The sequence below is a fragment of the Orycteropus afer genome, unplaced genomic scaffold, assembly GCF_000298275.1.
Source record: "Orycteropus afer afer isolate SDZICR_OR568_19922 unplaced genomic scaffold, OryAfe1.0 scaffold00216, whole genome shotgun sequence".
NCBI classification, from domain to species: domain Eukaryota; kingdom Metazoa; phylum Chordata; class Mammalia; order Tubulidentata; family Orycteropodidae; genus Orycteropus; species Orycteropus afer.
In genome coordinates, this window is record NW_006921803.1 from 1,812,518 (window position 1) to 1,829,593 (window position 17,076).

Below are 17,076 nucleotides of genomic sequence, written 5' to 3' on the forward strand. Positions count from 1 at the left end.
TTTTTTTTTTTTTTTCACTTTTTATTTTTTCTATTACCCAGTCATTTTTGAGAAGGGTGTCATTCAGTTCCATGCATTTCCTCTTTTGCCATAGGTTTTCCTAGTGTCGATTTCTAAATTCATGGCATTGTGATTTGAGAAGATTCTTGCCTCTATTTCAATATTTTTAACTTTTTTGAGGCTTGCTTTATGGCCTTGTATGTGGTCGATCCTAGAGAATATTCCAAGTGTGATGGAAAAGAATGTATATAGTGTTGTTGGTGGGTGAAGTGCTCTGTTGATGACTATAAAGTCAAGTTGGTATATTGTATTGTTTACTTTTCTGCATATTTGTTGCATTTCTTTCCAGTTGTTCTATCTTGTATTGAAAGTAGTGTATTAAAGTCTCCTACCGTTACTGTGGAGTCATCTATTTGTCTTTTCAACTCTGTTAAAATATAATTCATGTATTTTGGTGCCCTTTCACTGAATGTGTAGATATTTATTATAGTTACGTCATTATGTTTGATTGATCCTTTAATCATCATATAATGTCCTTCCTTGTCTATTATGGTCATTTTTGTTTTAAAGTCTGTTTTATCAGAAATTGATATTGCCACTCTTGCTCTTTTTTGATTGCCATTTTCTTGATATATCTTCCTCCAACCTTTGATTTGTAGTCTATTTTTGTCTTTGTGTCTAAGATGAGTCTCTTTTAGACAGCGTAGTAATGGGTCATGTTTTCTTATCCAATCTGCAACTCTCCTTCTCTTGAGTGGTGTGTTTAATCCATTTACATTCAGTGTAATTATTGACAAGTATGAATTTATTCATATCATTTTGCTATGTGTTTTTTCGTGGTGTTCCTGATTTCTTTGTTCCATATAATTTTCTGTACTGAGCTCATTTTGTTTATGAATCATGTTATTATCTCCTTTGCTATTGTTTTAATATTTGCTAAATATTTGTGCTGGTCCTCTTTTTTTCATTTTGATGTGAAAGTTTATTATTTTTCTTTGAGATTACCTTGTGATTTATTATTTTCTTCCCAAGTTTAAAACAGTGTGTTTTATTTCACATTTATCTTGGCTTCTTCATCACTTATAAGTTCTGTAACTACACTATTTATTCTCTTTTTCTTTGTAATTACCCTCATTTACCAATTGATGTCTCTGTTCCCTGTTTACAGTCTTGTAAGCTTATTTTACTCTAGATGCTTTTATAAATGGGCTGGTTTCTGGGTTATATCATCATGTGAGCTAATCATTAGTTGTTGTTTGCTGTTGCTGGTTCTCTGTCTGAAGGACTCCCTTTAGTATCTCTTGTAAGCTTGGTCTGCTTTTAATAAATTCCCTTAATTTCTGCTTAACTGGAAATGTTCTAATTTCATTGTCATATTTCTGGAACAATTTTGCTGGGTTTATAATTCTTGGTTGGAAATTTTTCTCTTTCAGGGTTTTAAATATACCATCACATTACCTTCTTCCTAGCATAGTTTCTGCCACAGAATCAGAACTTAGTCCTGTCGGTTATCTGTTGTAGGCAATTTTCATTTTTCCCATTTTGCTTTCAGGATTCTTTCATCTTTGGTTTTGTTGAGCTTGATGATGATATGTCTTGGTGATTCTCTTTTGGGGTCTATCCTACTTGGGGATTGTTGAACTTCTTGAATGGATATATTCTCATCTTTCATCTTATTAGAGAAATTCTCTTCAACAAATATTCAAAAATTTTCTTTTTGGTTTTATTTGTCTCTTCCTGTTCTGGAATTCCAATTACATGTAGGTAATTTCTCTTGATGGTAGCCCGTACAAATCTTAGGCTTTCTTCATTTTGTTTTGATCCTTTTTCTGATTGATCCCTTAACAAAGTAGAATAAGATATTTGTCTTTAATGTCATTAATTCTGTCTTTCATTGATTTGATTCTATTCCTTTGCCTATTCTAGGTGTTATCTATTTCTAAAATCTTAGTATTAATCTTCTGGATTCCTATGTGTTGTTTTTGTATGTTGTTGTTGTTATGTGCCGTCGAGCTGGACCCGACTCATAGCAACCCCTCCTTGGGTTTCCAAGGCAGTATCACTATGGAAGTAGTTTGCCCAACCTTCCTTCTGAGAAATGGCTGGTGGATCTGAACCACCAGCCTTTTGGTTAGCAGCCAAGTGCCTTAGGCACTACACTACCAGAGCCACTATAGTGTCTATTTTTTTGTTCATTTTGTCAATTTGTTCTTGTATTGTTTTCCTAAATTATTCTATAGTTTCATCTGTGTTTTCCTCAATTTTGCCAGTGTTTTCCTTTATCTGTCTCTCAATTCATTGAAAATACAAAATATAATTCTTCTGAATCCTTATCAGGAAGTCATGATACTGCTTCTTCCTCAGAGAAGTTTTCTGGGTCAGTACCCAGGTCCCTTCTTTGTACTGTTTTATCTTTCTTTTCTTTTTTTTGTTTGTTTCTGAGAACAATAGTTGTGGTTTATTTCAATAAATCCTTTTCTTTCTTTTTTTTAAAATGCATTTTATTGAAATATAATTTATATACAGTGAAATACACAAAACTAAAAACTAAAGTGACATGAGTCAATTCATCTTTTTTTTTTTTTTTTTTGCAGTGTTCCCTCCCCTCTTCTCCCACCTCTGGTAACCAACGAAGAAAGTTTCCTTCCATATAGAAACATTTCCTTGACTTTTTAACAATAATAAACTAATATTCTCTTTGTCCTTCTGCGATTGACTTATTTCACACAGCATAATATCCTCAAAGTCCATCTAGTCATGCAGTGTTTTGCAGATCCTACATTATTCTTTAGTGTTGAATAGTATTCCATTGTGTGTATGTACCATGGTTTGGTTATTCATCCTTCTGTTGATAGGCATGTGGGTTGTTTCCATCTTTTTGCTGTTGTAAATAGTGCTGTGATGAACATGGGTGTGCATGTATCTGTTCTTATCCTGGCTCTCACTTCTTTAGGATGTATACCTAGTAATGGGGTTGATGGGTCAAATGGTATTTCTAATTCCAGCTTTTTAAGGAATCACCATACTGCTTTCCACAGTGGTTGTATCATTTTACAATCCCACCAGCAGTGTATGAGAGTCCAATCTCTCCACATCCTCACCAGTATTTGTTATTTTCTGTCTCATTGAACTTTGCCATTAGTGCTGGGGTAAGATAGTATCTCATTGTTGTTTTGATTTGCATCTCTTGAATGGCTAATGATCATGAGTATTTCTTCATGTACTTGCTGGCCACATGAAAATCCTCTTTGGCATCTTCTGCCCATTTTTTCATTGGATTGTCAATCGTTTTGTTGTGGAAGTGTTGGAGTTTTCTATAAATGTTAGCTATAAGTCCCTTGTCAGATATATAATTATCAACAAGTTTGAATTTGTTGCTGTCATTTTATTATGTGCTTTTTTGTGGTGTTGATTTCTTTGTTCCATATAAGTTTCTGTGATGAGCTCATTTTGTTTATGAATGCTGTTATCACTTCCTTCATTGCTATTGTTTTAGTATTTGCTAAATACTTGTGCTGGTCCTCTTTTTTATTTTGATGTAAATGTTTATCATTTTTCTTTGTAGTTACCCTGTGATTTATAATTTTCTTCCCAAGTTTTAAACAGTCCATTTTATCTTGTAGTTGTCTTGACTTTCCTACCATTTAGAAGTTCTGTAACTATATAGTTTTTTCCCTCATTTTGGTCTGTAGTTGTCCTCATTTGTCAATTGATGTCTCTGGTTCCCTGCCTACATTCTTGTAGGCTTATTTACTTTGGCTACTTCCATAACTGGGTTGGTTTCTGGTTTATGTCATCATGTGTGTTAATGGTCTATTGTTGTTTGCTGTTGTTGGTTCTCTGTCCAAAGGACCCCTTTAGCATCTCTTGCAAGGTTGTTTTGGTTTTAACAAATTCCCTCAATTTCTGCTTACCTAGAAATGTCCATCATAATTGAGGAACAATTTTTCTGGGTATATAATTCTTGGTTGAAAATTTTTCTCTTTCCAGGTTTTATGTATATCATCCCATTGCCTTCTTGCCTGCATGGTTTCTTCTGAGAAATCTGAGCTTAGTTTTATTGGTTACCTCTTACGGGTAACTTTTTGTTTTTCCTGTGCTGCTTTCATAATCTTTCTTTGTCTTTGGTTTGGGGAGTTTGATGATATGCCTTGGTGATTTTCTTTTGGAGTCTATCCTGTTTGGGGTTTGTTGGACTTCTTGAATGGATATATTTTTATCTTTTATCATACCAGAGAAATTCTCTTCTAACAAATATTCAAAAATTTTCTCTGTGGTTTCCTTTGTCTCTTCTTGTTCTGGAATTCCAATTACATGTATCACACCTTTTGATGGTATCCCACATGAACCTTAGGCTTTCTTCATTTTGTTTTGATCTTTTTTCTGATTCATCCCTTTCCAAAGAAGTATTGAGATATTTGCCTTCAATCTCACTAATTCTTTCTTCCATTGATTCAATTTTACTCCTTTGCTCATTCAATGTCATATCTATTTCTGAAATGTTAGTATTAATCTTCTGGATTTGTATTTGTAGATTTTGTATCATTTCTAATTTTTCATTTATTTTGTCATTTTGTTCTTGTATTGTCTTTCAAAATGGTTGTAGGGTTTTCCTCAATTTTGTCAGTGTTTTCCTTGATCTGTCTCTCAATACATTGAAGGTACCTAAATATAATTCTTTTGAATTCCTTATCAGGGAGTTCCAGTGCTGCATCTTCCTCAGGGATATGTTTTTGGTCTGTACCCTGGTCCCTTTTTTCTCCTGCTTTATCTTGCTTCTTTGTGTGTTCTGTGATGATCAGTTGTCTCTGAGGCATTGTGGCATTTTTGTGTTTGTACTTAATTGATGATTGTATGTTGGAGTAACTTGCCCATGATTTTCATTTTCTTTTTATGTTATATACATAAGCAAGGTACTGTGCTGTGCTCTTCTATTCAGTAGTTGGTGGCACTTATACATTACCAACTGTCTCCTTTCCTATTGTCAACCTCCCATATGTCCCTGCCATCCTTAGCAAATAGTGCCTATTTTTAGGTCCTGTTTTCATTCAGGTTTTTCCACAAGTGGATGCCTAATCCACATCTGTATATTTTCTTTCAAGCTCAGGGCTCCAGAATTATCTTCTGTGTCTCTGGCTATTGTTTTCTCTTTTCTTTATTCAAGAGGGTCTGTGTAGCTTGTCTGCCTATTCCACCATCCTACCGGAAGTCTGTTTATCTATCTTCTTTGTTTGAACTGGGATGGTCAGTTGTCTCTGAGACATTGTGATGTTGTTGTATTTATGTTTAATTTGTGGTTGTATGTTGATGTGATTTGCCCAAGATTTTTTTTGTCTTTTATTTTGTTTTGATATATCTGTGTGATCATGGTATTGTGCTCCTCTGTTCACTAATTGTTAGCATGTAGGCAGTCACCAACTGTCTCTTCCTGAGTGTGATAAGGAATGAGACTGTGCACAGATCTGTTAGCTATTCATAAAGAGCTTTAGTGGGTGAAGTGACTGGTGTTGGCCATTGTCTATCATTGGTCAGTTGGTGCAAAAGCAAGTGGTGGCCCTTACTCAGTGGGAGGGTCTGTAAGAGGTGGAGGTATGGTTGGGTTGTTTGGAAAAGGTTGCTTTTTCACACTCAGTTTGACAAAAACAAACAAATAAATAAAAACAAGAGAACAATAACAAAAAAAAAAAAAAAAACCTATAAACAAACAGAAACAATTGCCGAAAAAACAGGTAAATAATTTATGAGAACATAAAATTAAAAAATACATTTTAAAAAGACAACAGTAAGATAATGAGAAAAAGAGGAAGAAAAATAACCCCACAATATCTGGGAAGGGAAAATTAAGAGAAAAGAAGAAGAGTAAAAGAATAGTAAAGAAAAATGGGGAAACTTCAAAAGGGAAAATAAAGAATGGGAACTCCTCCCCAAAGAAAAAAAGAAACAAATAAATAAAAGAGAAAAGAAGTGAAAGAAGCAGGAAAAGGGGGGAAAAACAAAACAGGAATGAGGGAAGGGTAAGAGAAATATGAATAAGTAAAAAAGAGGAAAATAAAAAGAATAATTTTAAAAGAAATAAACAAAAACAAAACTATATAAATTAGGGCACAAGACCCAGGGTCTGTCAGGGCACAGTCTGGGATGGAATTCCTACTGGTCAAGAAAGTGTGTGGAAGTGGGGCATGGCCACACCTTTGTTCACCAAGAGGTTGTGGGTATAAGAGTAACAAGGGGAATATCACCTCCAGTGCAGTTGCTTGTGCTGTCCTTGGCAAATGGAGTCTTAGGTCACTGTCCAGGTCAGAACACAATTTGCATATACTCAAAATGGCCACGTCCCTTTCAAATATTTAAAATGTCTGTACCCTCAGGACAGCTGGCATTCCCAGCTCTGTTTGTCTCTTTCTTTGCTATTTTCCTTTCTGATTATCAGCCACCAGTGCCATCCTTGCCCATGTTGTCCTTGGTGAGCAGAGCCAATTCTTATGTTTACACTGGTTCACACTTGCGAATATTCAAAATGGCTGTGCGCTCAAGAGAGCCAACAGTCCACAGCTCCATCTGTCTCCTTACTCACTGTTTTTGTAGAGGTTCTGCTACTAGCTTATATTTAATCCACTTGTTTCTACTTTCTATCAAAGCTCAGGGTTCAAGGATTGTCTTCTGTATTGGTTTCCATTAGTTTCTCATTGCTATGGTGCAGAGGGTCTGTGTAGCTTTTCTGCCTATTCTACTATATTGCCAGAATTTCAGAAGTGATTTAAAAATGGGTAACATACTAAATAGATTTGAGATGTAATTACTAACGTCTCTTTTAAGGAAGAAGAAAAAAAAATCATATTTAAAATTAAGTGGCCATGCCTCTGCTGTCATCTCCATCTTTCTGCAAACTGTGGGTTTTTTAAAATCCTAATGGAATAACTTTTTCCTTTCTTGTTTTCTAGTGAGACCGGTGCTTTTTGGGGCAAGGTGCATTTTTCTTGTTGTGACTCTATGTCATTATACTTACATCAGAACATAGCAACATGCCATTAGGAATATCTCATGGAAGTGAGAGGTGGCAGCAGTCTTTTTTGCCTTTAAAAACATGCTTGTCTCTGTGTCACAGAGGTGGCGATTAGAGGTTCTCCCTTTTGGCTGTACCATTTTTAACTCTGTTAAGGATCTGAGCAAGTGAGGTGGGTTTAGGTGACAGATAGAAAGGGAGATAGAAAAGCAAAGGTTACTAAGGAAGTACATTCGCTAGTAATGGAAAAGAAAAGTGATCTTGAGATTATAGGCTCAATAAGTTGATAGCCTTCAGACATGGTCTGGCTGTATAGGCTTGGGTCTAAAAATACAGTAAAATCCAATGTTTGAATTTAGAATACCCAGGGCGGGGGAAGTATTATTTATAGAATTAAGGGACCTGGCAGAAAGGCCTCTCTCAGAATATTCTAATCATTTCTTCCAGCTACAAATGTAGATTTGGTCCAAAATGTTTAATAATACACGAGTGTGTCTGGGGGGTGGGGATCCCTGGTGGTATAGTGGTTAAGTGCTTGGCTGCTAACGGAAAGGTTTGTAGTTTGAACTACAGAAGAAAGATGTGGCTGTCTGCTCCCATAAAGGTTGTAGTTGTTATGTGCTGTCAAGTCAGCCCCGACTCATAGCAACCCCTCCTTGGGTTTCCAAGGCCATATCACTACCAAAGTAGATTGCTCCCCCCATAAAGATTACAGCCTTGGAAGCCCTGCGGGGCAGTTCTACTCTGTTCTGTAGGGTCACTAAGAGTTGGAATCCACTTGATGGCAATAGGTTTTTGTTATTGTCATTGTATTTTATTTTTAATGGTGGTGGAGGTAGGACTTGGGAGAGGACAGTTCTACTCTTACAAAAATATGAGTCTCACAATCGAGGTAATCATTTTCTAAAGCTTCTCTGCAGGAGAAGCTATTCACAAAACTGCCTGACCTCTGTTATCCAAATATTCGCTCTGATAGACAGCATTATCATTGTTATTTAGCATATATATTGCTCTTCACAATCATATATTGCCTAATCTTAGCAACACATCCCCAGTGAGCATTATCATCTCTATTTGCAGACGAAAAGAATAAAACACACAAAGGTTAAGTGACTTACCCGTCATGAAACGACCATTCAGTGCTGAACAAGAAACCAAGCTGAGGACTGGGCTATAAAACAACAGGCACCCCAGCTCCTAAATTGTAAACAGAAGACTCACTTCTTGAACATATGAGAAAGGGTTTAAGTTCACTTTTCTAAAATGGTTTGTCTCAAAGGGAAAATCAAATCATTAAATCTTGGCTTATCCTTTCCTCTTTTTTCAAGACATTTCCTTTTATCACAGCCTGAGTTGGAGTGGAGTAATAAAGCTTTAAAATCTGCAAGAACAGTCACCTACCAACTGATATCAGACCTATGTCTAAAGGCAAAGTTGTTCTCCACCCCCTGCAAGCCTCTGAAAAGCAGAGTACTCTCCTTCCAGTCCTTCCTGTAGTGATTCTTAAGTGACTAATGCTACTCAAATCAGACTGTTTCAGAATGCAAACATCCTGTTTCTGAAATTTCCCATTAATATACTTGCTTTCATTTGGGTGTATGCTTGTGTGTGTTCCTGTTGCCTGTTTCATAGGGAAAGGAGAGGAGTATTTTTGCTCTTATTTGTCTCTCCCATAAGAGTGTACAATTTGTAAAAGTAGGAATTTACTTTCCAATTCATATTAAATTTTTGTTTGTCCATTTGCGTTTAAGGAAGAGAAGCAAGGAGGGGTCACTATGAGTCTAATGGACTTGACAGCAGTGAGTTTGTTTTTTTTTTTGGTTTGTGGCTATGTAAAAGGAGCCCTGGTGGCACAACGGTTAAGTGTTTGGTTGCTAACCTAAAGGCTGGTGGTTTGAAGCCATGTAGCTACTTCAAAGGAGAAGGATCTGGTGATTTGCTCCTGTAAAGATTTTTTTTTTTTTTTAAAAAAAAGAAGAACTCTGTTGGCATAGTGCCTAAAGCATTTGGCTGTTAACCAGAAGGTGAGTGGTTCAAATCCACCAGCCGCTCCACAGAAGGAAGATGGGTGATCTACTTCTGTAAGATTTACAGCCTTGGAAACCCAGTGGGGGTAGCTGTGAGTCGGAATCCACTTGAAAACCCAATGTGTCAGTTCTACTCTGTCATATTGGATCACTATGAGTTGAAATGGGCACAATAACACCTAACAACAATAATGACATGAACATAAAAATACCAAAAACCCATAGCCATCAAATCGATTCTGACTCACAGTACACCCATAAAACAGATTAGAACTATCCCATAGGGTTTCCAAGCCTGTAAATATTTACAGAAGCAGACTGCCTCATCTTTCTCCTACTGAGCAGCTGATGGGTTCAAACCTCCAACCTTTTGGTTAGCAGCCAAACACTTTACTCACTATGCCACCAGAGCTCCTCTGAATATATATATGCATAAAATTTTTAAATTTCTGTACAAGTTTTTTAGGGCTTGCTTTAGCACTTCCCTTTGAATAGTCTTAAATCATGTTGCTGACTAAAAGGCAGATTCAAACTTTAGTAATTAAAGTGACAACATATGATGGCTTTAACAGACCTGATGTATTTTTGCAAATACAGATTTCTAGTGGTTTACTTGTTTCTTAAAATGATTCTCTGGAATCATGAGGTTAAAGGAAATTCAGAGGTCATCTAGTCAATGTGACTTGATTAAGGCAATATAAAGTCTTAGATTTTATTGCCTTTAGTTCATCACTGAGCTAGCATAAATTTTAATCTGGTAAGAAATAGCTGCCAATATCCTTAATAATCTCTGTAAAAGGAAATAGTTCTTTGAGTATGTCTAGACAGTGTATAGGTCAATATATTTTATAAATGTGAAATTGTGGTTTATATTTTTAAAATTCAACCAACAGTTGCTTTGATATATCACAATATCTTTTTAAATAGATTCCCACAAATGCTTGCCTTTGTGATTTTCCATCAAACAACTCCACTGATACTGGTATACTTTTAGCAGAAAGCCTTATTCCAAATCTCAAGACTCCATATACATGCTTTTAAGTGGTCCCATTAGATGGATAAGTATTATTTCCCATGAGAAATGGCTGTTTCAATATCTTTCTCTGAGTTTAAGGTAACAGGAAGATAATGCTACACTGAAAAAAAGATTCAGTGCTTCTGTTCCCCCTCCCTCGTCTACTGAGAGGCTCTTGAATTTTCAATAGCAATTGCACAGTACTATCCTTCTGATAATAGCAAGGAAACAATTTTAGTTTGTATCTATTGATAGATTCAAGAATCAAGAGAAGAGCAAAATAAACATTTCAGTAATTGTCATTAATATAACAAGGCCACAGTGTGCACATCAGGGTGATAAAAACTCTAGCATGAAACACAAGTAACCCTGTATCTTTCTGCCTCAGTCTATCATATTTAATAACAGCTGATTTTCCTGATTTCAACATTCCAGTTGCATCTTGATGAGCCTGGGAGGTGGCTTCATGAAAGGCTCTTTTTCCTTGGGAAAAGAGCAGACATACACAAATGGAGATTGGCTAGCAGACAGAAACGATCTGTTAAGTCTTACTGGCGATGCTTTCCCTGCTCCTGAATTTCATAAAGGTCAGAGACGCTACTTTAAACAGGGGCCTATTAAAATTCTGAAGGATAGAGCCTGCTCATTTCTAATACCTAGGTGGTAGGTGAGGGAGGCAAAAAAAGGAAAAATAATCCCACCACTTTGTATAAGGTTAGATTAGGCCCTGTGTACATATAGCTATCTGAGGGGAGGATCAAGCCCTAAAGATTTTAATTTCAGTGAAGTCATACTGAGCTAATGGAGCCACTCGCGATCAATAGCTCCCACTCTCCTGTGAGAGAGAGAGATTTATTGAACTCTCCCCACTGATTCTGCATCAACTATAGCCAGCAACATTGTCACTGTGCCCCTTAATTCCTGTGGTGTGCAAATGACTAACTCCATTTCTAGTAGCATCTCAGTTTTCATAACCAGCATAGAGTTAGTCCCCTGATAATCTCTTAATATATCCATTAGAATAGTATCTTTATGACACTTAGTCTGTGGGATAAGAATGCCAATAAATCATTTACCTCTTTTCCTCCACATTCAGACCCAACTGAGGAAAAGATACAGTGGTGCGGTGAATTATTTAGTATGGCTCTTCTTGTGTGGTCTTTGTGACTTTGACCAGACTGGGTAGAACTATGTAAATGTGAGGTGTTCTGTGGCCTACTAAGGGCATTGAGTAGCATGTTAATAATTAAACAAGGTGCATGGTATCTTGTGGGGGTGGGACCATGCAAATAAGGTGTATAGAACCCTAACGTGAGCATTGGTTAGTTTGTGATCTTGTGAGGCTTAAAATGAGCCATCCCAGAGGCAAGAAGGGGGATCTCACTACTATCAGGAAAGAACCAGAAGTGAAGCATGTCCTCAGGCCCAGATCTGTGCACTACATCTCCTTGACCCAGGAGACAGAGAGTAACACTTTGCTGAGATGGCAGAGAGACAGAGGCAGCAGAACCAGCAAAAGCACAAGAGCAGCATGAGACAGAGCCAACAGGTTTCCCAGCACACAGAGCAAGCAATCTGAGTGCCTTTGGGCAGAAGGCTTGCTGGTGGAGTGGGGTTTACCTATTAGCTGAGCTAAAAGAGCTTTGTAACTCTTGCACTAGTGGGGCAGAAGCCAGGCCAATAGGCCAAAGACCAAAGAGTGACATGCCTGCAGGCTTGACTGAGGAGAGATATCCTGATAGAAGAATTGTATCTTGAGGATTCCTGAACCTGAATTGTAACCTGTTGCTTCCGTAATAAACCCCATAACCATGAGTATTTTCTGTGAGTTCTACGTGGCCACTGCAAGGAACTATCAAACCAAGCAGAGAAGTAGAAAGTGCCATGAGGGGATGGTTGAGGTCAAACAGGTTAAAAAAAAGGCGGGGGAGGCTGGAGGGTGGCAGAATGTCTGACCTGTGCTTCATAGGAATCAGCCTTGGGTTGTTGATAATGATCACGATTCTCCTTCCTCCCTGTGAAGTTAGAGGAGGTCAGAGGACAATGCTGCCTACATGCCCTTTTTGCAGTTACAGTAGTTGAGAAATGATAATCAAAGTAGCAGCCTTTTTACTGGTATGCTGAACCTGTGATCTCAGTGAGGCTCCCTGCTCCCTCTCTAGTCCTCTGGACACACTTGACAATAAGATTTTGTCTGTAGCTCATTTGCCCAGCTAGTTGCCTCATGCTAAAATAAGAAATGTGGAGCAATGGCTGTCAGATGTCCATTTTGCCAATCTAATAAATAAATTTGCTCAGGGTAAAGGTGGAAAAAAAAAAAAAATTCCTCAAATATTGCATCTACTAATAGAAATTCCCTCAGAGAACAGGGTTCTCTAACTACTGAAATTAAACCTGTATGTTTGGTCTTAATAGAATTTCTGGAACATTTCTGTTCAGAACTATGCATTTATTAAAAGATAAAAATAGTCATTCAACTAACACTAGAGGAAATAGTAAGATTGGATGTTGGCAATCTTATCCTATGCATGGTGATTATTTCTGCTGGTGGTATCTACAATAGCTGCTTTGCCCTTTGGCTTCCAAAATCAGGAATCCCTTACTGTCTTCCAATGATAAGCATTACCTGCTGGCAGAAATTCAAGTGGTGGTTAGCAAGTATTACAGTTCATAAGAGCTCTGGTAGCATAGTGGCTAAGACACTTGCCTGCTAACCAGACGGCTGGCGGTTCAAACCCACCAGCCACTACTTCCGTAGTGATACTGCCTCGGAAGCCCAAGGAGGGGTCGCTATGAGTCGGGTTTGACTCGACGGCACATAACAACAACAACAACAAATAGCCTGGGTAGTCTGCTGCTCTTTGCCCATGAAGAAGTCAACTTGACTGTTTGCCACTCAAATTAAGTCAGATAACATATTTCAAGAGTGAAGCCAGAATCTGACAATCTCTGACTTACAGCACTATTGCAACTAATGTTCATTGAGCCACCAGAGAAGGCGAATCAAAGTGTCAATCAGCAACCAGATGGTTTCCAGATCCAAATATATTTGCTTTATTTTCTTCCCTCCCCTTTCATATACCTTTTCCCATTGCTTCTAAAGCCTTACACTGAATGCTATGTGATCAACCAAGTAAGACTTTCTATTCCATAAATTCTATTTTTTAGCAAATTCCATCTCAGCCTGTGTGCATCTAGGATATTAGGTTAACTTGAACTTACTAGTGAGGTTACTAAAATAGGTGCCCCCTATTTCCATATTTAGTTTATTTCAGGTAGCTGAAATATGGAAATCTCTTTTCTTGCATTCAACATGATTTCTGTGTTGTGATTTTTGTTTTTCCACCTTTGTTTCTTAAATTTTCAAATGCAAATTGATATTTTAAAAGATCAAAAGAAGACCAGATATAGTTTTATTGTGCTGTTCCCAGCAATTAAAAACATTTGATCACTGTGCTATCTATTTCTTGAAATGAAATCTTCAGATTAAGGACAAGTTCACAGAGGACTCACCACATCCCAGGCAGGACAATCTTCAAAGATCATGCAATTCAGTACACACACACTGTCTTTGTGTTATTGTTTCTTTTACAGATAAATAAGTGATACACAGATAGGAGTTTGCAAATAAAACAGAGAGAATGAACAGACTTTATTCCCAATACTCTGAGAAAAATATTTTCTAAGCTTCCTAATGTCTACTACTAGCCCCCTACCCTCCCAAATAATTATTGACTCTAGACAAATATGAGATATGCATCACAATCTTGGATCTCATTTTTAAATTTCCAAGCACAGTTTAAGATCAAAAAAAAAAAAAAGGCTTTATAAAGATGAGGTTGACAATTTTTTTTTAATTTTTAAAATAAACAATCTCTTCCTAATGTGCCTCCCAACGCAGACTCTGATAGGTAAGTGCTCTCTCTCTCTCAGGCAAAAGAAAAAAAAAAAGAGCTTTCTTTCCATTCCATAAGGCACTTGGAGTCTTACGTCTAAAACACAAAAGTGGAAAGAAAATTTTAATAAAAACCATTATTATTTAATGAATGATTCGGCTGTGTGTTGGGCACTGAGGTAGGTATTATAATCCCTATTTTATAGATTAGAAAATTGAAATCCAAAGAGGTTACATAACCTGTCATAATAGCAAGTAACTGGAAAAGGCAAGATTTAACTCCATATCCTTTTCATTTCAAAATGCATGTTATACTGACCATTATACAATGCTGGCCATTATCATGCTGTTGTATGGTTCATTAAGTCAGGTTCTTAATGTGTTTAAATTACTCCAAAGGAGGAATAAGTAAAAGACTCTTATAAGTGGTAAAACTTTGAGAACAAAAACTTATTTTTAAATATAGAGGTATTACATTTAGAGGTTAAGCTATATATTGTAAAGCAATTTTTCTTAGAAATTTAGTTTTAGAAAAGCTGTTTTAAGCCAATTAGTATCCATCAATTAGAACAAAGGATGTTAATGGAAATTACTACTTATGAAGACCTACTATGTGCCAGGAGCTGCAAGTCCACTGTCTTATAGTAGTAATAATTATTGGAAAATAAAATATTTTTGATATCCCATTTACAACAGTTTTTAAAAATAGAAATCTCTGAAAATAAGTTTGAAAATAGAGATTCATTAGACAGTTTACCAAAGAGGGTATTCAGGCAGCCAGCAAACACATGAAGAAATGCTCATGATCATTAGCCATTAGAGAGATGCAAATCAAAACAACAATGAGATACCATCTTGCCCCAGCACTAGTAGCAAAGTTCACCAAGACACAAAATAACCAATGCTGGAGAGGATGGGAAGAGATCGAGACTCTCATACACTGCTGGTGGGATTGTCAAATGATACAACCACTGTGGAAAGCAGTATAGAGATTCCTTAAAAAGCTGGAACCAGAAATACCATTTGACCCATCTATTCCATTACTAGGTATATATCGTAAAGAAGTGAGAGCCAGGACCTGAAGAGATATATGCGCACCCATGTTCATTGCAGCACTATTTACAATAGCAAAAAAAGATAGAAATAGCCTACTTAGGTGCCCATCGACAGAATAATGGATAACCAAACTATGGTACATACACACAATGGAATACTATGCAACCCTAAAGCATAACATAGAATCAGCAAAACACCACATAAGTGGATGAACTTGTGCAACATTATACTGAGTGAAATAAGTCAATCACAGAAGGACAAATATCATATTAGTCTGTTATTGTAAAAGGTCAAGGAAAGGTTTATATATGGAAGGAAATTTTCTTTGTTGGTTATTAGGAGTGGAAGGGGAAGGGAGGGAACACTGTTAGATAGGTAGAGACAATATTGATTTGGGTGAAAAGAAGGACAATGTACCAAATGTGAGTGATCAACATGATGGCATTGAGGAAGAGAAGATATAGAGAGGTGCATGGGAGGTACAGACAACAAAGATGAACTCTTATGCACTGTCAGTGAAGGCAAACATGGATATACAGGTGGATAGATGGGTCAACAGGCTGAACTATTAGGTGTGTCTATGCAGAGGGGAGTATGCCCAAGACCACATAAAGGATTAGCAGACAACATTTCTACAAGTGTATTTGTATGTTCTATAAGAATTTCCTGGTATATGGCAGAGCTGACAAGGGACAAGGTTGTAGTCACTTCTTGGCCACAGCAGCTACCCAGGCGGAACAAGTAGTTGGACCTGTGGGCTTGGAGCCATAGTCACCAAGGACATCAAGCTCAATTGGCATAACATACTGCATAAAAACATCGTTACACATCCTACTTTGGTGAATAGCAACTGAGATCTTAAAAGCTTGAAAGCAGCCATTTAGATGCAATAATGGGTCTCTCCTCATCCAGACCAAAGAAGAATGAAGAAAACCAAAGATTTATGGAAATGATTAGTCCAAGGGACTGGTATACCATGTGATCCTATATGACACTGAGAACAGAAGAACTAGATGGTGCCTGGCTGCCACTGTCAACCACTTGGAGGGGGATCTCTGTAGGAGATCCTGGATAGAGTGGGAGAACAATGTGGAACAAAACTCAAAATCATTTAAAATAAAAGGATCAGGTATGCTGGTCTGATAGAGCCTGATGGAACCACTAAGACTATGGCCCCTAGCTGCCCTTCAGTTCTGGAATTGAACCCACCCCTGTGGCTTCCAGCCGAACAAAAGACATTCAAATGAGCTGAACATTTACATTAGGTAGATATGAGTCGGGTTTGACTCGACGGCACATAACAACAACAACAACAACACACTCCTTGGAGAGATCAATCATGGGAGAATAGAAAGGCTGTGTATGCACAGGGAGAGGACTCGGGGAACAGGAGTGGATGGGAGGGAAGGACATAGGGAAGAGGTAACTATGGGAAGGAAGTTAGAGGGGAGCTGTTGCATTGAGGTAAATTGTAGTCAATGTCATGAGCTAAAGTGTATGTGAGCTGCTGTATGGAAAATGAATTTGCTCTGTAAACTTTCGCTCAAATTACATCAAAAATTAAAAAAAAAAAGTCAAGATTCAATACTTCAACAATGAGAACTAAAATACTCCATAATATGACTATATCAATTCAACCCATATTTCTCTGTATCACAATTGCAGATCAAACTTTTATAGGCTTTTTTTTTTTTAGAAATTTTAGAAATTGAAAAATCATTTCCAAATTATATATGGAGAAGCAAAGAATGTACATTAGTTCAAATAAGTTTGTACAAAGTAATGTTTGATGATGTTGCCTGATTACAAGATTTAATCTACAGTTATAGTAATCATGGCAATGTGGATTTTTTTTTTTTTTTATATTATTATTAGGATTTGGGTGAAGATTTACGGAGTAAATTCACTTTTCATACAGCAGTTCACATATACTTTGTCTCATGATATTGACCAAAATTTACAATGCAGCAGCTCCCCTCCCAATTCCTCCCCATAGTTACCTCCTCCCAGTGTCCATCCCTTCATACTCTTCTGCACCCTGAGCTATCTCCCTGTGCATAAGCAGCCCTTCCTTCTCCCA

General features: G+C 37.1%; 1 pseudogene; it reads right to left on the minus strand.

Moving 5' to 3' along the window:
* LOC103203413 overlaps positions 1–17,076 on the minus strand; it is a 110,138-nt pseudogene that overhangs the window by 44,109 nt on the left and 48,953 nt on the right.